This window comes from Theropithecus gelada, chromosome X, assembly GCF_003255815.1.
Source record: "Theropithecus gelada isolate Dixy chromosome X, Tgel_1.0, whole genome shotgun sequence".
Classification (NCBI taxonomy): Eukaryota; Metazoa; Chordata; class Mammalia; order Primates; family Cercopithecidae; genus Theropithecus; species Theropithecus gelada.
Window position 1 is genome coordinate 107,739,601 of NC_037689.1, and position 26,536 is coordinate 107,766,136.

General features: G+C 40.9%; 1 protein-coding gene across 4 annotated transcripts in view; it reads right to left on the minus strand.

Annotated features, from left to right (window-relative positions):
• Positions 1-9,443, minus strand: part of ACSL4 (acyl-CoA synthetase long chain family member 4) — an 84,296-nt gene extending 74,853 nt beyond the window's left edge. For 2 of the 4 annotated variants that reach the window (XM_025372215.1, XM_025372213.1), the window contains exon 1: positions 9,180-9,443. The gene's annotated coding sequence lies outside the window, so the exon portion shown is untranslated. The remainder of the gene's footprint in view (positions 1-9,179) is intronic. The other 2 variants (XM_025372216.1, XM_025372214.1) reach the window with 1 other exon arrangement.
• Positions 9,444-26,536: the final 17,093 nt, after the last annotated feature.

Consider the following 26,536-nt stretch of genomic DNA (forward strand, 5'->3'; position numbering starts at 1 on the left):
CCTATAATAAGCATCCTCCAGTGTGCAAATCTCTCATATTGGTAATCTCCATACCTACTATCAAAATAGTTATTGTAAATTATAACATATAATATAGAACTGTATAGGGAAAAAGTAAAACTATACTGCCCTCCTCTAACACCATTCCCTTTTAATCTAGGGATAATTACTCTTGATGTGTATCAATCAGATTGTTTTGTATTACCCATACATATGATGAGGGTTTATTTTTAGATAAGTGGAATTATGGTATATAACAGTTCTTTGACTCCCTCCCCCTCTCTTCCCCTGCTTAACAGCATACTTTGGAACTCCTATGTCAGTGTATATGGGTCTAACCGAAAGGCTTTTCTCCTTTTTTTATTTAATACCTCAATGGTATTCCACCGTATAATGTATCATTATTTGAATTATTCCCGTACTGATGGCTATTTAGGATACTGCCAAATTTTCAGTTACACTTTCACTGCATCGAAACCTTATACATAGATTTATACACATGTGATATTTCCCTAGAATTGTTTTCTAATAAAACTATTGGGTCAAAATGTATGCACATTTAAAAATGAGATGATTTTGGTATTCTTCAGCAAAGAGTTATACATGTGAACTCTCATTAACAGTGTATGTGAATGCCTATTTGTTAAAAGTGGATATTATATTAAGTTCTTGCCAATTTGTCTGGTGAAAAATGGTTTACATTTCCCTAATAACCAGAGTGAATTTGAACATCTTTTCTTTTTTATTCACCAGTACTTATTTTCCTAGGAAATGCCCACGTATAATCTTCTGCCACTGTTTGCTTTTTGTAGTGGGTACCTTTCTCTTATTGATCTGTAGGAGCTCTTTCTCTATTATGGATATTATGCAGTAGAAACCCTTTTAATCTAATGTGATTTGGAACAATTGGTTACATAATTTAAAGGGTTAATTTCAGGTAAACGATCATAAAAAATATGTATGGCAAACATTTCACCTTCCTTTCATCAGTGGTGTATATATATACACTCATTCACCAAACATTTTGTGTGTATGGTTTTATTTTTGGGGAGCTTTTTTGTTTGTTTTGTTTGTTTGTTTCTGAGACAGGGTTTTGCTCTGTTGCCCAGGCTGGAATGCAGTGGCGTGACCTTGGCTCGCTGCAACCTCTGCCTCCCGGGCACAAGCTATCCTCCTGCCTCAGCCTCCCAAGCAGCTGGGACTACAGGTGTGCATCACTATGCCTGGCTAATTTTTGTTTTTGTTTTTTTTGAGACAAGGTCTCACTCTGTCACCCAGGGTGGAATGCAGTGACGTGAGTGATCACGGTTCCCTACAACCTCCACCTACTGGACTTAAGCAATCCTCCCACTTCAGCTTCCCCAGTAGTTGGAACCATAGGTACATGCCACCATGCCCAATTAATTTTTTGTATTTTTTGGGTCAGGCATGGTGGCTCATGCCTGTAGTCCCAGCACTTTGGGAAGCTGAGGCAGGCAGATCACTTGAGGTCAGGAGTTTGAGACCAGCCTGACCAACATGACAAAACCTCATCTCTACTAAAAATACAAAAATTAGCCAGGTGTGGTGGTGAGCACCTGTAATCCCAGCTACTCGGGTGGCTGAGGCAGGAGAATCACTTGAATCTGTGAGGCAGAGGTTGTAGTGAGCCAAGATCACGCCACTGCACTCCAGCCTGGGTGACAGAGCAAGACACCGTCTCAAAAAATAATAACAACAATTTTCCTTAGAGATGGGGTTTCACCATGTTGCCCAGGCTGGTCTCAAACTCCTGGCCTCAAGAGATCTGCCTGCCTTGGCCTTCCAAAGTGCTGGGATTATAGGCGTGACCCACTGTACCTGACCTGGGTTTTTTGTTTGTTTGTTTTTGTTTTGTTTTTTTATTTAAAGACAGGATCTCACTCTGTCTCCCAGGCTGGAATGCAGTGATGTGATCATGACTCACTGTGACCTTGAACTCCTGGCCTCAATCAATCCTCCTGTCTCAGCCTCCTGAGTCACTGGGACTACAGGTGTGTGCTACCACGCCCAGCTAATTTTTTTTTTTTTTTTTTTTTTGAGACAGGATCTTGCTATGTTGCTCAGGCTGGTCTTGAACTGGCTTCAAGCAATCCTCCTGCTTTGGCCCCCAAAAATGTTGGGATTCCAGGAATGAGCAACCATGCCAGCCTCAAACTTTCCATATGGGGCCAAGAGGCCAAGACCTTTTTCTCTAACTCCAGGCCCATTGATTTTACATTTGAAAAGTAATGTGAGTATAAAACCCTTTTAGATGGCCGGGCGTGGTGGCTCACGCCTGTAATCCCAGCATTTTGGGAGGCTGAGGCAGGTGGATCACCTGAGGTCAGGAGTTGAAGACCAGCCTGGCCAACATGGCAAAACCCCATCTCTACTAAAAATACAAAAAAAAAAAATTAGCCAGGCATAGTGGTGGGCACCTATAATCCCAGCTACTCGGGAGGCTAAGGCAGGAGAATTGCTTGAACCTGGGAGGCGGAGGTTGCAGTGAGCTGAGATTGCACCATTGCACTCCAGCCTGGGAAATAAGAGCGAAACTCCATCTCAAAAATAAACAAACAAACAAATACAACCAACATATACAGGTTTAGTAACAAAAAAAATTTACTGTACTGGTAGGTACACAAGCACACTGGAGTACTGGAGATCCACCAACTAATACCAAGTATTCAGTGTACACTGTATTTTACAAAGGAAATAAGAATTATTCAATGTGGTGAGTCAGTGGAGGTCAATTAAAGCTTCTACTGCATATGTAGAAGCTTTTTCAATTTTATTTATTTATTTATTTATTTTTGAGACAGGGTCTCACTCTATCACCCAAGCCAGAGTGCAGTGGTGCAATCATAGCTCTCTGCAGCCTTGACCTCCCAGGCTCAAGGGATCCTCCCACTTCAGCCTCTGGAGTAGCAAAGACTACAGGCACATGCCACCATGCCTGGCCTTTTTTTTTTTTTTTTTTTTTTTTTTCCTGTAAAGACAGGGTCTCACTATGTTGCCCAGACTTCTGGGCTCAAGCAATCTTCCCACCTTGGCCTCCCAAAGGCGTGAGCCACAGGGCCCGGCCATCACTTGTCTTTTTAACTGGGTTATGATGTCTCACGCTTTCCAGAAGACTTTTTTTTAATATATACTTAGATTTTTAAAATATATCCTTAAGTTATTTTTATGTATGATGAGAGATGGAGATGTATTACTTTCTAAATACACAGCCACCTGTCTTTACGCAACTTCCATTTTCAGCATCACACTTAGAACACTTAAAAGAACTAAAGTGTCAACTGCTTAGTTATAAGAAAGGAAGTTGTACAAACAAAATAATAAACCAACAGTCTAAGTTCAGTTTGATAGGCTCTTACTACATGTAGTTAAGGATCACATAGCAGTTTCAGGAGCAAAAACATGACTATGCCTGGCTCTCTCATTACCGCTATGGCTCACAACAGGGTCTCCAAAAGACATCATAGACTGCGTATTAGTCTATCTGCAGCTTACTGGTTGCCACACATGTAAATTTACATTCACATTTAAATAACCCACACTTAACAACAAATCAACCGCCTCAATTCTCTGTGCATTCCTTATTGCTGCTCCTAGACCACAGTGCTTTGGAGACTTAGTAAAGAAAATGAATGCACTCTCCTGAATCACAGTATCACCTAGAAATGGAACCAGAAGATATAAAAAGTCAGGATAGTTTGTTAAATTGTGTGTGTGTGTGTGTGTGTGTGTGTGTGTGTAAATCAACAATTTATAAGGTTACCTCATCTCTGGGGTCAGCAAACTTTTTCTATAAAGGTCCAGAGAGAAAATTGGCTTCACAGACCATAAGGTCTATTTTTCAGCTCTGATGTTGTATTGTGAATGCGGCCAGAAAATACATAAATGAATGGATGTGGCTATATTCCAAGAGAAGTTTATTTACAAAAATGGGTGGTGGGCAGGATTTGTCCACAGGCAGTATTTTGCCAGCCCCTGCCTTACACCAATGTTTTATCTTTTTCAAATAAGAATCTACTTCCCTCATTGCACACGTATTTGAGTAAATATAGTAACACTAAAGGGACAAATAATGATTTCAGTACTGCCTTACAAAAATGAATATTCTCAAAATTAATCACTAACCTTTTCCTATAAGTCCTTCTCATATGAGCACATACATTTTTCAAAATATAAAACTGTAATCACCTTGAAACTAATACTTATTTCAAAAAACAGTTACAATGAGTGTTATGTAGCTGCTATAAAAGGAAAAATGCAGTCTAGACAGTCAAATACAATGATCTTTTATTCATTATTCTCATAATCAACAGTGAGTAGAAAAGAGTGCTAAATACATGGTCATGAATCATAACTTCACTACTGAAAATGCAGAAGTAGACTTTGCATTTAAATAAGAACACAAATTTGTTTTTTGGATTACTTACCAAAATCCTTGATGGAAAATGATACAGCTTTGCCAAAATATTTTTAATTTAGAAAGTGAGACCAAAAACCTTTTTAGCATATCATACATCTATTTAATTTTAAAATACAAATTTTAATGTTTCATTTGACAGCCTGGTGAGGTAGACATTATATTTTTAAGGCAGCCATTTTAATATAGTGAGAGCATGTGTGAATATGTATTGACATTCTAAGCCATTAAGGCCACTTGTTCACAGAATATATTTGAGCTCTAAAATTGTTGAAAGAGAAAATGCTCAAGTAGCTTGCAGAAATAATGGATGTTATACAGAACAGAAAGGAATAAAATTAAACAACAAAAGTTCATAAGATTTCTTGACACCAAAAGCACAGTCCATAGAGGAAAAATTAAAACTGGACCTCATCCAAATTAAAGTCTTTTGCTCTGTGAAATTCCCTGTGAAGAGGTTGGAAAGATAAGCTACGGACTGGGAGAACATATTTTCAAACCACTACCTGACAAATGATTAGTATTAAGAATAAAAAGGCCAGGCGCAGTGGCTCACGCCTGTAATCCTAGCACTTTGGGAGGCCGAGGCGGGTGGATCACGAGGTCAGGAGATCGAGACTATCCTGGCTAACACGGTGAAACCCTGTCACTACTTAAAAAAAAAAAAAAAAATTGGCCAGGCGTGGTGGCGGGTGTCTGCAGTACCAGTTACTCGGGAGGCTGAGGCAGGAGAATGGCAAGAACTCGGGAGGTGGAGCTTGCAGTTAGCCGAGATCGCGCCACTGCACTCCAGCTTGGGCAACAGAGCGAGACTCCGTCTCAAAAAAAAAAAAAAAAAAAAAGAATAAAAAACTCTTAAAACTCACCAGGTTAAAAAAAAATCCAAATAGAAAATGGACAAAAGACATGAACCGACATTTCACTGAAGATACAGAGATGGCAAAGAAACACATGGAAAGATGATCAACATCATTAGCCATCAGAAAAGTGCAAATTAAAACTAGGAGGATATATTACTACACACCTATAAAAATGGCTAAAATAAAAAATAGTAACACCACTAAATGCTGTCAAGGATGAGGAGCATTCACACATTCCTGGTGGGAATGTAAAATGGTACAGCCACTCTGGAAAATGGTTTGGCAGTTCCTTAGAAAATTAAACATGCAAGTGCTATACCACCCAAGAAGTACACTCTTGGGCATTTCAGAAACAGAAATTTATGTTCATACAAAATCCTGTAGACAATTGTTCATATGAGCTTTATTCAAAACAGGCAATAAATAAATAAATAAGTAAAACAAACAAAAACCCTGGAAACATCAGATGCCCTTCAACAGGTGACTGGTAAACAAACTGCAGTAAATCCATATTATGGAATACCACTCGGCAATGGAAAGGAACAAGCCATTGATAAAGGGTACATTCCTTGAACTAATCTCCAAGGAATTATGCTGAGTGAAGTAAAGCCAGTCTCCAAAGGTTATATACTATGTGATTTCATTTATATAAGCATTTTTGAAATGACAAAATTATGGACATGAAAAACAGATCAGTGGTTGCCAGGAGTCAGGGATGAAGGGAGATGGCTACATCTATAAAAAGACAACAAAAAGGATCCTTGTGGTGATGCAATTGTTCTGTATCTTGAATGTGGTGGTGCTTATATGAATATACACGTGATAACATTATGTAGAATTAAATGCACACATGCAAATGACTGCATTAAAGCTGACGAAATCTAAGTAAGGTTGATGGATTGTATCTATTTCCATTTTGTAGTTGTGATGTTACACTATACTTATGCATGAGATTACTATTGGGGGAAATTAGATAAAGCGTATTATTTCTTACAACTGTATGTGAATCTACAAGTATCTCAAAATAAAAAGTTAAAAGGGAAAGAAAGAGTATATAAGACCAGCCAATGGTAGAAGTGGAAAAACAAAGCTTTTACTTTTGCTAAAGGCTCAGCAATTGAAAGTGAAAGGATGGAGAAAAAGGTAATGTCAAAGAGTCTACACGCTACAATAGAATCATATCTTCCTTCCCTATGGAGCCTTAACTTCTCCAGAATTTTGTTTGTCCTTGATTTGACTGTTGTTCTTTTTAATAAAAATAAACTGCATGTACATCTGTCTCTCCACATGCCTCACAACCATCTCCATCAGCCCAAAGTATAAACTCATAGAATAGGGTTTGTCTTCTTAACCATCATGTACTGAGGGCCTGACATTAAGTGACAGATGAAGGAAGAAGACAGTTGAATGAATTAATAAATGAATGAGATGCCCACATATTCTTTTAAAGTTCCTAGCCAATTACAGTTGTAAGGCAGTATATGAGTGCAGTGGCGCGATCTCGGGTCACTGCAAGCTCGGCCTCCTGGGTTCACACCATTCTCCTGCTTCAGCCTCCCAAGTAGCTGGGACTACAGGCACCCACCACCACGCCTGGCTAATTTTTTGTATTTTTAGTAGAGACGGGGTTTCAGTGTTAGCCAGGATGGTCTCGATCTCCTGACCTCGTGATCCACCTGCCTCGGCCTCCCAAAGTGCTGGGATTACAGGCGTGAGCCACCGCACCTAGCCATTCCCTTACAAATTTCTAAAAGCCATGGACGTTTAAAAAATAGTGCTGTATAACACACATTTCACTTGTAAGCAGAAATTAACGTAATACCCAACATTTGTAAAATGCTTCTGAGTTTACAGATTTTCACATATAATAATTTATTTAATCAGGATGAATTAAGAACTAAGTATACCTAAATTGAAACCACTATACACAAACCTTTGAGAAAAACATTCTACTCAACGGGTATAACAGGATTTATGACAGCCTTAATGCAAATTGCATTATATACGTGTGTGTATACATATATATTTGTCATATATATTCATTTTAAGAATATATCATTCAAATTGGGGGACTTGTGGATCATTTCAACAGCCATAAAGACACTTATTTTACAGACGCAAACACTAAGAGAGGTGAAGTGACTTGTTCAAGGTTATATATCTAACTAGAGCTGGGTCTAGAACCTGAGCCTCTTCAGAGTTCATTTCTCTTGTCTTTGAATTGAACAAGACTCTTGTTTCTTCACCCATCTCACCCCTACCAAAAATACTGAAAGAAATATCTTAATCTAAATCACTTGTTTTTAAATAGGGGGTTTTCCAAAAAAAAAAAAAAAAACCCCACAAAACTGAATTTACTCAAGCTTTCAATTGCTGTATTACACCTTCCATGGATTTTTAGTTGTCAAATTATTTCTTATATCAGGACAATAAGGTACTTTATTCTAAGGTACAAGTATACTGACAGTTTAATGTTTCATTCCCCCACCTAAATGGCAGAGTGTTAATTCTAACAGGAATCTTACATGTCTTACACTTTAGCAGTTTCAATCAAAAGATGAGCTATTTTACAATTTAAGGAAGAGGCCTTACATTATTAAAATCTTGATTGATATGCTCAATGGCAGTACCATCATTGAATCTTCACCTGCTGTCTTATGTATCAAGAACATTTAAAAGTCTTTCTTTTTAGAGACAAAATAAAAGAAAAACTAAAGTGACAAGCAACTATGAGAAGTAAGGCTTTAATCAGGTTAAATTTGCATTACGCAGCCTGCATGAATTTAGAGGTCCTAGAATCAAAACACTAGAAGGAACCTTAGTTATGCTCTAGTTCAACAGACTGATTTTTGCAGAAGAGGAAACTGAAGCGCTGATGAGACCATTAACTAATAAAGCAAACCGCTTACTTTTTCAAAGGGATTCATTTCAATGCCATCTTACCCTTATTTTGCATCTCACTGTTGTTTCTCAGGGCGACGGTTGACCTTTTTTTTAGGTGAAAAGAGCTAATAGAGCAAATTAATTTCAAGAGGGTGAAAAATGCCTTTGAAGGAGGAGATGCTGGAGTGAAGAGGAGAAATGACGTCTTATTTAAAATATGTAACCCCTTGATGGGGTTAGACAATGAATCATATTCTCCTAGATTTTTCTATGTCTATAGACATCAGCCACAGTTCTTTCGGGCACTCAAACGAGAGGAAGAGGAAGTGAATAAAGCTCATACTAAATATATAGCACCCACTGAAGGCAGGGATGTAGACAGAAAGAACGGGGGTGGGGGAAGGAAGGAAAGCACGCGTCGCCAGGATCCAGCTGTTTTCTAACATACCTAATCCTGCGGAAGCTAGGAAGATATCGGAAGCAAGGAAGATATCGGAAGCGAGGGCATCCCTCAAATTCGAGAGGGCGGATGCCTCTAGGGTTAGAGAGACTCCCTGGCCCTCTTTAAAAGAGCGACTGGGAGGGGACAAAATGGAGTTGAGGTTTAGGGGCATCCTAAAGGTCGTTTGGAGGTCTAGCAAGCACTTCATGGTCTCCTCTGGAAAGGGCCGTGGCAAAACCTACTACCCCGATCAGGAAGATGACTTCTAGCCCTCGGGATGCGGTGAGCGGCAGGAAGAGGCAGGCTGGGGTTCCGAGGACCCCAGACTCCATCACAGGAGGTTACTGTAACCTAGGGAATCTTCCCGGCCCCAGCGGAGGCGAACGGATAGATAGCCCTAGCTCAAGAAAAAAAGCGAGCCGATTCCAGCAGCTGGAATGCCCACCCAACCTCCTCCCGGCTCAGGTGAGGTACGCCAGTCCCCACCCTGGAGATGGGGCCCTGGTACCGACAGGGCAAGGGTGCCGGGGCCGCAGCCTCCCCAGCCAGGGATACTCACCGGAGGGGCGGCCCACCGCGTCTTCGCAGCCGGCTGGCGCCTGGCACTCGGGAAGCTCGCAAAAGAGACCGCGTGCCCGCTAGCGTTGGGACGAGGAGGAGCGCGCCGCGGAGGCCAGAGAAAAAGCCGCAGCGGCGCGCGCGCACCCGGACAGCCGGCGGAGGCGGGGCTCAGCGCGATCCCGGAAAAGACGCGCCCGGAGGGGCGGGCGGAGCGGGGGCGCGCGGTGGTGTGGCAGAGCCAGCCGAATCGCTGGCTGCAGACGGCTCGGCCCACCCACGCGCCCGCCCCCGCTCGCCCGGGACGTCAGCCGAAAAGGCGGAGCCGAACGGGCTTCCCGGGGAGAGGGAGGGGCGCTGCGGGGAAGGCGAGGCGGCTAACGGCTCGCCTCAAGTTGTTGCTCCCGCTGGCGAGCCGCTTCTGTCAGGCTCGCTGCTGGTGTCGTTGAGTGTGTTTCCGAATGTCCTTGCGCCTAATAGCAGTGAGGCGCAGGACTGGCCCACGCCCTCACCTGCGGCTTGCTTCGCAGGACTCCACCCCAGGATAAAAGTTCCCCTCGGGTCATCTTCCAGCTGCCCTCAAAAGACACTCGTTTTTGTATTTCACTGCTCCAAGTTTAGAGAGCTATCTTAAACACTCTGACTAAAAACATCTTGCTCCTGTAAGCCTGAGCTGATGCCTCTCATCCATTTATCTTGCCTCTCACTGCGTTAAGATCCCCGCTGACTCCCACTGATGAAATATCACAAGGACGCAGGATTTTCACGTTGTCTTCCATTTCCACGATGGTTTCATGGCAAAAGAACCCCCAACTGATAAGGAAAAGTCACCGCAGCTCTGTGACATCTTACTAGCCCTGATCATTGCTTATAAGCTGGTCATACGAATGCTGTTACAATAGATGCAAGAAATTGCCATTAAAATTAAAATTCCAGCGAACTATCTGAGGGCTTCAAAAGGGAAAGACCATAATTGCAAATGAGCCCTGATAAACTGCCAAGAATATATCACCCAAAAAATTAAATCTCAAGAATTCTTCCAGTTCCCTGATGTGTAATGGTGAACTAGCTTCCTGTTCCTGATGGCAATCGACATTTCACTTCACCTGCTGATTTCCATTTTCCCATAGAATTACCATTTCTGCTTGTGTGTGTATATCTGTGTATATATGTGTGTGTGTGTGTGTATATATATGTATATATAAAATGCCTTACCACCTGAGATTACAGGCTAGAGTAGTTCTTAAACTTCAGTGTGCATCACAATTATCTAGGGTGCTTGTTAAAATGTAGGTACCTGGAGCTACAACCCCCTGGTATTTTTATTCTGATCTGGGTAGGGATAAGAAATTTGAATTTTTAATAAGCAGTCCAGATGACACTAAAAGTGGTTAGCTGAGAGCACAGAGCTACAGTTTTTGTGTGTTACTACTCTAAAGCCATATTACCATTTCAATTTCCAAGAAACCTACCTACTTACATAAAATATACCTATAAATATTGCTAAGACAGTCGTGTAGCTTCCTTTTTGAGGATTGACCTACCAAGTTCAGTACTTCAAACAACTAGTTTACTTGCATTGTTTATTTTATGAAATCTTGTTTCAATACCAGAAATCAGCAATCATTTTTCAGGTAACTATGATGTACAGAGCACTATCACCTACAGTTGGCTTAACACAAATGAAATTGAAGAAATGAATATCGCTGCTCTCAACAAAGTTAGTGTCTACTTGTGGAATTAAAATATAGACATAATACAAACCCAGTGTAGCACATAAATCAATGTGTTGGATGAAGATGAAAAAGAACTTGTAATTAAAGAGTACTTTTGCCAGTTTCCTTTATTGTCAGTCTCTTAGCCCAGACATTTTCAATTAGGTAATTTCCTCTGAACAGTCTTCAGCTTACTGAAGTTCCTCCAGCTCTACAAGACATAAAGGAAAGAAATCACTATAGCCTGAAACTATCCGTTTTTCGGTATACGAATGTGTGTATGATATACATATAAGTATGTTTATCAGACCAAGAAGCTACTTGGATTTTCAAGATTTCTTATTACTTAAACTATTCGTTAGTGTGTACAGTTCTGGCTGTCTTCATCACCTACCACATCTCACCTTCTTCCCCATTTAACTGCACCCAAGTTGAAGAGGAAAGAAGAACTATATCTCCAAAAAGGAAACCAAGTATAACCACGCTATTTCCAGCTTTCCTTTTTCAGAGTCAAAACAAACCTTGCTTAATTTCTTGTCATCAGAAACCTTCCAGAAATTACTGCCCAGGAGCAAAATATTTCCCAAGCAGCTGTCTGACATTTTAAAGAGAACATTTGCAACGCTGTTTATTAGGAAGATAGGGTATTATTATCCCCATTTCACAGATGAAGAAATAGATGCAGGTTAAGTGTCTTGTCCAGTCACACAACTAACTAGTAACAGAGCCTGAATTTCCTACTACACTGCTTATGACTCCTAGACCAGGGTGCTTGCCACTACATCAAGCTGCCTCTGTAATGAGTCCTACCCAGAACTACCAAACCAATTAGAAATGGAGTAGATAAACGTATGGAAATGGAAGAGTTAGGGAAATGTACAATGCAACTGACAGATTCAAAATGCAATGTAGTAAGTACTAAAAGCATGAGAATTAGTCTGTTAGAAGCTAAACAGAATTTAAAGGACAGCTCTGTTAAGAGGCACTGATATTTAGGCCTTGCCTGTTTTATTATTCTGTAACAAGAAGCTGAAACAGATAGCCAGGCTGCTCTTGGCATTAGTTATTTATGGAAGGGCAAAAAACAACTGTTCTTCATTGACTGTGTAACAAGCCTTTGCGTGTTAAACTTCACGGGTTTGTAGAATAATAATAATTTTCTCTTGTGGTCCAAATACAAGCAGCAGGACTTCATAATAATATTTGCATTGACAAGTTGTGTTAGATTTTGTCATTAACAAACCTTATTTTTGGCAGACCCAACAACCAGGCCAAATATTGTCTTTAGTGGCTTGTGTTAAACAACCAGTGAAATCAGAAACCTAGGCAGAAGATGATCTCACTGTGAACATAAATAATAACCTAAGCCACTCCTTTAAAAAATGATCAAAGGCATAGTAGCTACATCTAAATGTTATTTTTGAGAAACGATTTGTTTTTTCAAAATAACTATTTCTTTTCATTCTGGCACATTTTTCAGGTTTTTAAATTAATGGAAACACCAAAACAAACAGACATCTAATGCACCCAGATAGGAAGACACAGTATTGTATGGAGTCAAGTCTTTGGAAATTAATCCATCAGGACATTGTGGTCCACGTCAAAATCACAGCAGGATTTTAATGGAACTTAATTTCAGTTTCTCTCATGAAACTCCTTATTTGTCCTTTTTAAAGATAACTCCAACCCCCCCTAAATAAAATCCTCCACAGTTATCCTTGAAATTGTTTGTGCAACCTTCCTATAAAGGATCAAAAATAACAAAATATTTTTATTATCCATAAGGCCATAAGTATGCGAAAAATCTGCTGTGGTTGTCGTTGAATCTGTAAGAACGTTGCTTTTCGTATATTTTTGCCCACTCTCTGTAGTGATTCTAGCCCAGTAATATTATGAAAAAAGATAGGTCATCGATATCATAACTTGCCTTAAATGTCTCTTTGTTATCCTTTCCCTTTAACATACAAAAAGCTTCCAATATGTCCTATTTTTTAAAAGACCAGTAAAATAACAAAATTTTAATGTGTCCCTTACTCAAAATCTTCCACTGTTAGTGCTGGGAAGCTACTTAGATGCAGAGTAGCAGGATGGAAACCATATGGGTTTGGACTTAAGCCAACCACTCTAGACCAAGTTATATAACATTTTCCTGAGCCTCAGCCTCTTCTGTAAATTGGGGATAATAATGGTACCTCATTCATAAGACTCTTCTGAGGGAATGAAATCATGCCTATAAAATTCCTGATTTATGGCAAGGGTGTATAAAATGATGGCTATTAATCACCAAGTTCAACCTCTTCATTTCACAGATGAGAAAAAGGAAGCTAGAACCAGAAAAATCTTTCTCCAGATTCTCCTACTTATTCAGTGACTTTCTTTACAGCTAAGGACAAATTCCTTGAGAAGTGGTCTATAGTCACTTCATTCACTAAATCACTATCTGACCTCCAAGTTAATCTCCATTCCCATCAATCCTACAAAAAAAAATATATATATATATATATTTTTTTTTTTTTTTTGAGAGGGAGTCTCCCTCTGTTCCCCAGGCTGGAGTGCAGTGGCACGATCTCAGCTCACTGCAAGCTCCGCCTCCCGGGATCATGCCATTCTCCTGCCTCAGCCTCCTGAGTAGCTGGGACTACAGGCGCCCGCCACCGCACCCGGCTAATTTTTTTTGTATTTTTAGTGGAGACGAGGTTTCACCGTGGTCTTGATCTCCTGACCTTGTGATCCGCCCGCCTCGGCCTCCCAAAGTGCTGGGATTACAGGCGTGAGCCACCGCACCCAGCCAATCCTACAAATATTCCTATTGCTAATGCCTTCTATGAAATAGACAAACCCCATAATTATACTTAAATAATTATGGGACTATTTCACTCAGACCGAGTGAATAGTCCCACTGGGACTATTGGACAGATTAAACCTTTGGATATTTATTCAAAGCATCCCTCTTCAAACCAAAATTCTGTAATAAAACTGTCTGCTTCACTTGGATCCTACATGGCACGTGGTACAAGCCAAGTTACTGTTATTCAAATAAAACATTTTTTAACAATATGTTTGAATGAGTAATTATTACTTTTAGAAATAGATATAAAAGGTTATTAAATATATTTTATTTTCCCCTTCAAGTTGGTAAGATTTTTAGATTGATAATATTCAATTTTGGCAAGAATATGAAGAAACTTGCACTCATATATTCTTTTTTTTTTTTTCCCAAGATGAAGTCTCACCCTGTCACCCAGGCTGAAGTGCAGTGGCGCCATCTCGGCTCACTGTAAGCTCCGCCTCCCAGGTTCACGCCATTCTCCTGCCTCAGCCTGCCGAGTAGCTGGGACTACAGGTGCCCACCACCACGCCCGGCTAATTTTTTGTATTTTTAGTAGAGACAGGGTTTCACAATGTCAGCCAGGATGGTCTCAATCTCCCAACCTCGTGATCCGCCTGCCTGGGCCTCCCAAAGTGCTGGGATTACAGGCGTGAGCCACCGCGCCCGGCCTGCACTCATATATTCTAAGTAGGAGTGTAAATAGTTTTGGTCCCTTTATTTTATTTTATTTATTTTTGAGACAGAGTCTTGCACTCTCGCCCAGGCTGGAGTGCAGTGGCACGACCTCAGCTCACTGCAACCTCTGCCTCCCGGGTTCACGAGATTCTCATGCCTCAGCCTCCTGAGTAGCTGGGATTACAATAGGTGCCCGCCACCACACCCAGCTAACTTTTGTATTTTTAGTAGAGATGGGGTTTCACCACGTTGGCCAGGCTGCTGTCGAACTCGGAACTCAGGTGATCCACCTGCCTCGGCCTCCCAAAGTGCTGAGATGACAGGTGTGAACCACTGCACCCAGCCTGGCCTTTTTAAAAGACAATGTGGCAGTATCTTTTAAAATTTAAAATGCATATACTCTTTGACATTTTCATGTACAGGGCTCTATTATACAGAGAAACTTGAGCAAATACACAAAGATATATGCACAGGAATAGTAACCAGAGTATTATTTTAATAGTGAAAAATTAATCAAAAATCTCAAGTGTTCATTAATAGGAATATGGTTAATACCTTATGGTATATCCATACTATAGAATACTGTGTTAGGTTAAAAAAAAAAAAAAAGAATGAGGCACAATTATTTAAATATCTATATGCAAACATAATGACATGAAATGATGTTTGTGATATATTATTAAGCGAATAAGAGCAATAGGCAGTTCGTACACATAATTCATTCTCATTTTGAAAAAAAATAAGTATATGTCACAGTAAGTGTGTGCAGCAAACATCTGGAAGGGTCTATACTAGATAATGAACAGTTGTTATCTCTACAGAAAGGGATCAGAGACTTCTTTATATACTTCTATTTGAGCAAAAGAGGTGAAGTGACTAGGCACTTCTTTTGTAATATAAATAAGAATAAAGAGACAATCAGTAGAAAAATGAGCCTTACTGAAGGAAAATTTGCTTTACAAATAGCCTTTCAGCTATGTATTTAGTCTATGTACAGTGATGTACAGCTACAGAGAATTCGGAAACCTTCACATAGAGCCTATTTGCACCATGGCTCAATAAAGAGAGTATAGTCTTAGGGAGGACCAATTCCTAAGCTGTTCTAGATCATCATACCTAAATTATTGCCCTTTGGCAACAAAATTAGATTTGTTGAACTATTTCATAGGTACCATTGAAACAAGCTTGTAAAAAGTTGAGGTTAAGACCAGGTGTGATGGCCCATGCTTGAAGTCCCAGCTACTTGGGAAGCTGGGGCGGGAGGATCACTTGAGTCCAGGAGTTCAAAATCATCCTGGGCAACATAGTGATATGTCATCTCTTAAAAAAAAAAAAACAAAAAAACAAAAAAAACTATTAATTGGGTGTGGCAGCATGCACCTGGAGTCCCAGGTACTCTGGGAGGCTGAGGCAGGAAGATCCCTTGAGCCCTGGAGTTCCAGGTTACAATGACCTATGACCACATCACTGCACTCCAGCAGCCTGGGCAACACTGTGAGACCCTGGCCAAAAGAGAGAGAGAGAGAAAAGAGAGAAGAAGAAGAAGGAAAAGGAGAAGGAGAAGGAGGAGGAGAAGAAGAAGAAAAGAAGAAGAAGACAGCAGCCTGGGCAACACTGTGAGACCCTGGCCAAAAGAGAGAGAGAGAGAGAAGAAGAAGAAGGAAGAAGGAAGAAGGAGGAGGAGGAGGAGGAGGAGGAGGAGAGAGGAGGGGAGGGGAGGGGAGAAGAGAGGAGGGGAGAGGAGAAGGAAGAAGAAGAAGAGAGGAAGAGAGGAAGAAGAAAGGAAGAAAGGAGGAAGAAAGGAAAGAAAGAGCTGAGGTGAGCCACAGATTCTGGGAGCTGCCTGTATAGAGACAGTCTGTATTAGATACATATAATTGCTAAAAATGAATTTCTTAAAATCTGTGATTCACTCTCAAGGTATTTGCTATAAATGTCTTCTCTTGGGAGAAGTTCACCCTGGGTTTGATTCTGGGTAGAGAGAGAGGTCATTTCTTTTGTTTGGTATTTGAAATTGGGGAGGTTTTTTTGCAGGAGACTATTTTAACATTCTATTGGGAAAAAAAGAGGGAGGAAAGACAGCTTAATTGAATAGAACACATTAACCTTAAAAGACCCTGCAGCTTCAGCCAGGTGTGGTGGCTCATGCCTGTAATCCCAGCACTTTGGGAGGCCGAGGTGGGAGGATCACGAGGTCAGGAGATCGAGACCATCCTGGCTAACACGAAGAAACCCCGCCTCTATTAAAAATACAAAAAAAAAAAAAAAATTAGCCAGGCGTGATGACAGGCACCTGTAGTCCCAGCTACTCAGGAGGCTGAGACAGGGGAATGGCGTGAACCCAGGAGGCGGAGCTTGCAGTGAGGGAGATCACACTCCAGCCCGGGCGACAGAGGGAGACTCTGTCTCAAAAAAAAAAAAAAAAAAAAAAGGCCCTTCAGCTTCAATCATACCTCCCTTATCCATATCCCATACTATACCTTGTTTCCCAGCGTTGCAGAAGTTGCTATTTAAAAAAAAAATTAAGTTAACCTAAGACTGAAAGAAAGACTAAATACAGATACAAAGGAAAGCACTGATGCAAAGTACATTTGTAAATTAAGAGAAAAGAAATAGCCATGGGGTAATAAAAATATCAAAATCAGATTTTCAGATAATCCAGATCAGATCAGTTCCCTGATAAAGTCATCTGATAGTGAACTTTAATAGAGCCTTTATCTGCTACAGTGTTCAAGATGAGAAAACCTCTAAAATTGAAAAAAAAAAATACTAATGTATCGACCATGTCAGCAACATTCATCTGAGATTGCTAGCCTTTCTCTTTCCATTGACTTTTTGTATTAATCCCAGGATTATGAACAAACTCATGCTGTGCTGTACCTAAATGCAACATAATATTTCCCAGGTAGATCTTAAACTCCTGACTCCTCATCATAGACTAAAGTTGCCAGTTGTACTCTTGTGGCAATGAGATGACCCAGAGCTCACTGGGGCCTATGTTAGAAGAAAACCCCTATAGTGGCAGGGCAGAATGACCTCACCATTTATTATGACTTTTCCTACAAATGGAAAAACAAAGGGGGGAGTTTCAAAACCCAGTACCTTCCTGTAGAAAATAAAATGCGTCATCAGATTAAGTGAAAGTCAAAGTGTCCTCATTTGAGATCATCACAGAAGTTACGGCATGAAAGATTGGAAAAATGCAGAAGATGAAAAGTGTTTTAGCCACTGAACAGGAGGCAGTGCTATGTCCTGTCTGAGCCCGTTGCACCATGTTTGAAAAACAAACATCTATGACACACATTGCAAAACCTAGATTAAGAAACCTCAGGGCAGAGGGCAGATCATCACATGTACAAGTGTACCCAGGCACTTAGCCAGTACACAAAGAGGTGCATGGCTTCAGCACTTCGAAGACTGTGTCCTTGGGCCTCTTTGTTTAAAAAAAAAAAAAAAAAAAAAAAACAACTATTTTCATGATACAGGTTTGATCAAGGCAACAGTTTTACTTTCTGTAAATGTAAACAAAGAAAGGATATGCATTTGCCTGTGAAATTTGAAGTACCTAACACAGGAACTTTTCAAATAGAATGATAGAGCAATAAAGAACTTTAAAGATCATCAAAAGGCCAGTCATTTATTTATTTAAAAATGAGGAAACTGGGGCTCCAAGAGGTTAAATAATTTACCCAAGGTTACAAAACTTGTTATTTCTGAACTGGGGACTGCAACACAGATCTCCTGACTCTCAGTTCAGTGATCACCCCACACTGACACTGATACTGACCTCATACCATTTTCTAGAGATTTTACAATATAACCATAAACAAAATTATCATAACCACACTTACTAAATTACCCTGATTTGCTCGGATTAAAAAATCAACAGGAATATCTAAGGAAACAGGAAAAGATGGAATATGTCTGAGGAAGCAACTGGAATTTTTGAAGAGAAAGACTATTTCTTCTCCTTTACATCATTTGTTACGGAAACAAATCTAAACTTTTCTAATACATTTGTTATCATCTGGATGTGCTTAATCTACCCCTCAACAAACGTCCACTCCAGGTTGCAAACTCCTCCTTACCCAACGTGCTGATGGAGTTGATAGCTTGCTTTTCTTATTTCCTATCTGCCACTTTTTGTTTGTTCGTTTGGTTTTTGAGATGGAGTCTCCCTCTGTCGCCCAGGCTGGAGTGCAAGGGTGTGATCTCGGCTCACTGCAACCTCTGCCTCTTGGGTTCAAGCGATTCTCCTGCCTCAGCCTCCGGAGTAGCTGGGATTACAGTCACCCGCCACCACGCCTGGCTAATTTTTGTATTTTTAGTAGAGATGGGGTTTCGCCATGTTGGCCAGGCTGGTTTCGAATTCCTGACCTCAGGTGATTCGCCTGCCTCAGCCTCCCAAAGTGGTGGGATTACAGGCGTGAGCCACCGTGCCCGGCCCATCTGCCACTTTTATGACATTATTGCTATTTCATTTAACTATATCAGCAAATATTCCAAGCCTGTAGACTTGATATCAGAAAGGAACTTCCCATTGTAACAGAAAATGTAACACTCTCAGGGATTAGGGCCGGGAAGACATTTGGGGCATTTGACAAATATAATTTTGTAAAAACAGCTTTCCCATTCTTGTTTGCTTCTGATCTTTCCATCTTCTGTACTATATAACAGAAGCTGTAAAAGTTCAGAAATACCCAAACGTAAGAAATAAGCTACATTAGGCCGGGCGCGGTGGCTCAAGCCTGTAATCCCAGCACTTTGGGAGGCCGAGACGGGCGGATCACGAGGTCAGGAGATCGAGACCATCCTGGCGAACACGGTGAAACCCCGTCTCTACTAAAAAATACAAAAAACTAGCCGGGCGAGGTGGCGGGCGCCTGTGGTCCCAGCTACTCGGGAGGCTGAGGCAGGAGAATGGCGTAAGCCCGGGAGGCGGAGCTTGCAGTGAGCCGAGATCACGCCACTGCACTCCAGCCTGGGCGACAGAGCCAGACTCCGTCTCAAAAAAAAAAAAAAAAAAAAAAAAAAAAAAAAAAAGAAATAAGCTACATTAAAAATGACCACGAAACACATGAAAAGATGCTCAGCATTACTAGACATTAGGGAAAGGCAAATCAAAATCACAATTAAGTATCACTCCATACCCGCTTATGGCTATAATGATAATTTTTTTAAAAAAAACACTGGAAAATAAAAAGTGTTAGCAAGAATATGGAGAAATTGGAATCCTCCTACATTGCTGGTGGGAATGCAGAGTGGTGCGGCTGTTGTGGAAAACACTTCGGTTCCTCAAAAAGTTAAACATAGAGTTACTAATAACCCAACAATTCTACTCCTAAGTATATACCCGAAATAACTGAGGCTGGGCGTGGTGGATCATGCCTGTAATCCCAGCAGTTTGAGAGGCCAAGGCAGGTAGATTGCTTGAGACCAGGAGTTCGAGCCCAGCCTGGGCAACAAGGCAGACACCATCTCTACTAAAAATTTTTTTAAAAATTAAAAAAAAAAAACTAGGTGTGGTGGCACACGCTTGTAATCCCAGCTGCTCAGAAGGCTGAGGCATGAGAATCGCTTGAACCCAGGAGGCAGAGGTTGCAGTGAGCTGAGATTGTGCCACTGCACTCTAACCTGGGTGACAGAGCAAGACTCTGTCCAAAAAAAAAAAAATTGAAAACAAGTACTCAAATATATGTACACTCACGTTCATAGCAGCACTATTTACAAAAGCCAAAAGGTGGAACACTCCAAATGACCATCAGTATATAACTCGACAAATAAATTTGGTACATCTATACAATGGAATTTTTTCATCCATAAAAAGGAATGAAGTACTGATACACGCTACAACATAGATGAAACTTGAAAATAGTATATTAGGCCAGGCGCAGTGGCTCACACCTGTAATTCCAGCACTTTAGGAGGCCGAGGCAGGTGGTTCACCTGAGGTCAGGAGTTCGAGACCAGCCTGGCCAACATGGCAAAACCCCACCTCTACCAAAAATACAAAAAACAAAAAACAAAAAAAATAGCCAGGTGTGGTGGCACGTGCCTGTAATCCCAGTTACTCAGGAGGCTGAGGCAGGAGAATCACTTGAACCTGGGAGGCGGAGGTTGCACTGAGCCGAGACCACCCACTATGCTCCAGCCTGGGCAACAGAGCAAGACTCCGTCTCAAAAAAAAAAAAAAGAAAAGAAAGAAAGAAAAAAAGAAAATGATATGTTATTTAAAAGAAGCCAGACACAAAACATCTCTTATTGTACTATTCCATTTAAACGAAGTCTCCAAAATAAATTCGTAGAGACACAACGCAGAATAGTGGATGCCAGGAGCTAAGGAGAGGGAAGACATTGCTTAGTGGATAAGGAGTTTTATTTTGGAGAGATGGAAATGCTTTGAAACCAGATAGAGGTGGTGGTTGCACAACATTGTGACTGTCCTAAATACCAGTAAATCATTCACTTGAAAATGGTTAATTTTGTTATTTGAATTTCACCTCAAATTATTATTAAAAAGAAATAAACTGCATCGAAACAATGAAGCAAAAGATTCTAAACTTTCAATGTTCAAAAGTTCATGTAATGAAGCATTAGAGAAGATACTGCAGAAAATAATATCTCAGAAAATAAAATGGAGTAGACCAAGTTCCCTTGGGGTAAAATTTAGGTTTGAAGAGTTATGAGGTATTTTTCTCACTCATTTAACTTGGCTAATTTTCTAAGAATTTTTTTTTTTTTTTTTTAGACAGAGTCTCGCTCTGCCGCCCAGGCTGGAGGGCAGTGGTGCGGTCTCGGCTCACTGTAACCTCCGCCTCCCAGGTTCAAGCGATTCTCCTGCCTCAGCCTCCCGAGTAGCTGGGATTATAGGCACCCGCCACCATGCCTGGTTAATTTTTTGTATTTTTAGTAGAGACAGGGTTTCACCATGTTGGCCAGGCTAGTCTCAATCTCCTGACCTCGTGATCTGCCCTTCTTGGCCTCCCAAAGTGCTGAGATTACAGGCGTGAGTCACCGTGTCCGGCCCCCAAATTTCCATTTTTAAGAGGCTAAGGAAATAACAACAACAAGAAAAGTGTTCCACAAATTTAGAATTTCAAAAAATTTTAAATCTTTACCTCAAACTCATTCATATAGTCATTCAACAAATATTTATTTAACTGTGACTTTGTGACCAACTGGGAGTGGGGAACACAGATATGGTGCCAAACTCAAGAGACAGGTCACTTCCCGTAGGGAGCTTATATGTTGATGTATAAGGCAACCAAATGAGATAACTTCAGAAAATGATGTGTCATAGACAACATAAAACGTGACTATGAGATTAAAAGTACATTTTTGTGTAAAGCTGTACTTTTTTTTTCTTTTAGTCTAGTGTAGTAGTGAGAAGGTGTGAAAGAGTAGAACAAGGAGTTTGATCTGTAACTGACTGTGAACAATCAATTGAGATAAATTACTATCTTTGGACCAGCCTCAAGGTGTAATTTTTATTTTTATTTATTTTATTTACTTATTTATGTATTTATGTGAGGCACAGTCTTGCTCCGTCACCCAGGCTGGAGTGCAGTGGTGCAATCTTGGCTCACTGCAACCTCCGCCTCCCAGGTCAAGCAACCCTCCTGCCTCCACCTCCCAAGTAGCTGGGATTACAGGCATGTGCCACCATGCCCTGCTAATTTTTATATTTTTAGTAGAGACGAGGTTTCACCAGGCTAGCCAGACTGGTCTCGAACTCCTGACCTCAAGTGATCCAGCAGCCTCGGCCTCCCAAACCACTGGGATTACAGGCATGAACCACCGTGCCTAGCCTTAAGGTGTACTTTAAATAGGGTGATTTGGAAAGACCTAGCTGTCAAGTCAACATTTGAGCTAAGATGTGAATAATAAAAAGGACCCAGTCAGGCCCAGGTCAGGGGGAGAATGGTCTAGTTAGAAGGATCATCAAGAGCCAGATATGGTGGCTCACGCCCACAATCCCAGCACTTTGGGAGGCTGAGGTGGGTGGGTCACCTGGGGTCAGGAGTTCCAGATCAGTCTGATCAACATAGTGAAACCCTGTCTCTACTAAAATTACAAAATTAGCCAGGTGTGGTGGTTCATGCCTATAATCCCAGCCACTTGGGAGACTGAGGCAGGAAAATCGCTTGAACCCGGGAGGCGGAGGTTGCAGTGAGTCAAAATCACGCCATTGCACTCCAGCCTGGGCAACAAGACCGACCACTACTCTAAAAAAAAAAAAAAAAAAAAAAAAAAAAAAAAAAAGGGCATCATCAAGAGCAAAAGTCATAAAGCCAGTCTGGGCTTGGGCCTTGTACAACTGGACGGACGGATCATAGAGAACTAGAGAACTAAGGGCAGAGGTGACATGGAAAGAAGTCAGAGAGGTGAGGAGGGACTGGTTTTTCAGGGTAGTATAGTCCAGCGTAAAAAGTCTGATTTTATTTAAGTACACATATGCTCTGCAATGTTTACAACACCAAGAGTAATCTGGTCAAAGCAGTAGATAAAAGGGATTGGTGGGCCGGGCGCGGTGGCTCAAGCCTGTAATCCTAGCACTTTGGGAGGCCGAGACGGGCGGATCACAAGGTCAGGAGATCGAGACCATCCTGGCTAACACGGTGAAACCCCGTCTCTACTAAAAAGTACAAAAAACTAGCCGGGCGAGGTGGCGAGCGCCTGTAGTCCCAGCTACTCGGGAGGCTGAGCCAGGAGAATGGCGTAAACCCGGGAGGCGGAGCTTGCAGTGAGCAGAGATCCGGCCACTGCACTCCAGCCTGGGTGACAGAGCGAGACTCCGTCTCAAAAAAAAAAAAAAGGGATTGGTGAAACACAAACAACACACACACACATTTAAGAGGGGATATACCAAGACATATACTTCCCTTTGGTTGTCAGAAATTAATTTGATCAAACTGAAAGATTGTTTTCTTTTCCTTCTAGTCCAAGGTTTCTCAAACTTGGCACTATTGACATTTGGGCTGGATAATTTGGGGAGGAGCTTCCTTGTACATTGCAGAATGTTTAACAGCATCCCCGATATCTACCTGCTAAATATTAGTAGCATCCCTCTCCAAGGCTGTGACCACCAGAAACATGTCTAGAGATTGCCAAATGTCTTATAGAAGCAAAATCGACCTCGGTAGAGTACAATTGTTCTAATGCAAGGCAGGAAAGTGAATAGATGCCATGTAGGGAGGTAGACTTTGAAGGAAGTGGCATTTTCTTTTTAATTTTGCCTTTCCCACCTCCAGCTTCAATCCAAAGCCTCTCCTGATTCCTCAGCCTCTGGAACACATACACTGGTGTTAAGTAAATATTCAGTAAATTCTTCCAATACCGACTGCCAATCTGTACACACTGAGCCAAAACTTTTCTTCAATAACAGGGTGGTAGGTGGAGGATACCACTGGATTTGAGTAGTCTGGGTAGCTGCCTCAACTTTGCAGCTCATTTTGTTTATACAGAGCCTTAAAGAGACAAAACCTCCTACTGGATGTCTACAGAACACCAAAAGAATTATTCATTTTCTAAATTCCAACCAAGTTTTCTGAAAACACAACTTTTATTCACTGACTTCAATTATAAACTTAGAGTTGCATTTCCATAAGCAGCACCTCCTAACAGAGTATGAGACTGTGAGAGTAGCAGAGAGAGTAATCAGAGACTCTCGGGAACTATTGGCATTTGGGGCCAGATAATTATTTTTGTGAGGATCTGTCCTGTGCATTATAGGATATTGAGCAGCATCCCTGGTCTCTGCCCACAGGATGCCAGAAGCACCCTCTCCAGTCCTTTTGCAAAAATAAAAAAATGTTTGTAAAGAATATCCAGCCGAGATCGCACCACTGCACTCCAGCCTGGGTGACAGAGCAAGACTCCGTCTCAAAAAAAAAAAAAAAAAAAAAAAAAAGAATATCCAGGAGTCCATACTGATGTAAAGAAATGATGGCTCAATGAATAGATATGGGAGAAGATACAAATTTCCCACAGAGAAGAATTCTAAGTAATTTATGTAGATACACTTCCCTCAAGAAGGTAGTACATAATTCCTCACCCTTTGAGTAAAGGCTGCACATACTGACTTGTTTTCAAAGAGTATAGTATGGAAAGGCAGGAAAATAACTTTACAATGAAGAAACTTTGGCCAGGTGCAGTGGCTCACGCCTGTAATCCCAGCACTTTGGGAGGCCAAAGTGGGCAGATCACCTGAGATCAGGAGTTCGAGACCAGCCTGGCCAACATGGTGAAACCCCACCTCTAATAAAAATACAAAAATTAGTCAGGTGTGGTGGCACATGCTTATAATCCCTGCTACTGGGGAGGCTGAGACATGAGAATCGGTTGAACCCAGGAGGCAGAGGTTGCAGTGGGCCGAGATCACACCATTACACTCCAGCCTGGTCGACAGAGCAAGACTCTGTCTCAAAAAAAAAAAAAATCTCACAAACGCTACCTTGGATAAGTGGCCAAGATTAACATCATCAGTGATGTCATGTTGATAGTCTTAGATATGATATAATGAGAATGGCAGTTCACCTCTACGGTGCCTCCCCTCAAACACCATATCAGAATAACATTAGACAAATTGGCCGGGCATGGTGGCTCACACCTATAATCCCAGCACTTTGTGAGGCTGGAGCCGGCGGATCACCTGAGGTCAGGAGTTCCAGACCAGCCTGGCCAACATGGCATAACCCCGTCTCTACTAAAAATACAAAAATTAGCCGGCCGTGGTGGTGGGTGCCTGTACTCCCAGCTACTAGGGGGTTGAGGCAGGAGAATCCCTTAAACCCAGAAGGCATGGTTTGCAGTGAGCCAAGATCGTCCCACTCCACTCCAACCTGGGCAACAGAGCGAAATAATAACATTAGACAAATCCCAACTAAAAAATATTCTACAAAATACCTAATCAGTACTCCTCAAAACTGTCAATGTCATCAAAAACAAAGAAAGTCTGAGAAACTGTTATAGCCAAGAGAAGTCTAGCTAAATACAATGTGGTTTCTTGGATGGGGTCCTGAAACAGAAAAAGGACATTAAGTACCAACTAAGGACACCAAAATAAAGTATAAATTTTAGTTAATAATGTGTCAAAATCTGTTCCTTGTAACAATACATCATACCAACGTAAGACGTTAACAATAGGGGAAACTGAGTCAAGATATAGGCAAGTGTTTGTACTATGTTTGCAACTTTTTTTGTAACTCTAAAATACTGTAAAAATTTTTTAAGTTTAGTTTTTAAATGTCTTCAGATATTGCCAAACTTCCCCTAGGGAGCAAAATCTCCTTCAGTTAAGAATCACTGTTCTAGGTCAATCTAGACATTTGCTTTCTCATTATAACACTTTCCACCTTTTACAATATTTTTACTAACTCCCAGCTCTCCTCTATGTTGTCAGCAACTCTTAATATTCAAGAATTCTTATGATTTTAAGATCTCCTTTGTTCTCACCCACAGCTTCTAGAACTTTCCTCCTCTCCACTTTTGTCTGTCTATTCACTACATACCAATTGAAGTGGAGTTCAATGTCATTTCCCTCATAGGTAATGCTATCTAACAAATCAAGTCTGTAAATTCTTCTACTTCAAGACATGAGGTAATAGTTCAACTACTTTTTTCAGCCTGAAAATCTGCATATTGTGATTACAATAAAAAGGGCTACTTGCACTTCATCAGTGTTGCAAAAACTTCAGTTCAAGAGTGATACTGTCTTAATATTAAGAGTGCTTTGCCCTGAAAAGATATTCCACCAATATATGGAACAGAGGCTTCAGCTGCAGATATGAAATATAATTATTTTAAGGAGAAATGGTCTGCCAAAACCAACACTATCAGTCACTTTCCATAGCATTTTGTGATTTAAAAAATTTTTACCTAGTAGTTGTTCAGCCATGAATATGAATTTCTGCCTTCTTCTGGGTCTAAATATGAAGGAACAAAAGAATTTGACCCAATATTGAAATTAAACCTGAAAAAATTAAAGATACCAGTAAAAAGAAAGACAAGTGGAGCCACTAACATAATTTATTTTAATTTTTTTTTTATTTTGAGACGGAGTCTCGCTCTGTCACCCAGGCTAGAGTGCAATGGTACCATCTCAGCTCACTGCAACCTCCACCTCCCAAGTTCAAGGGA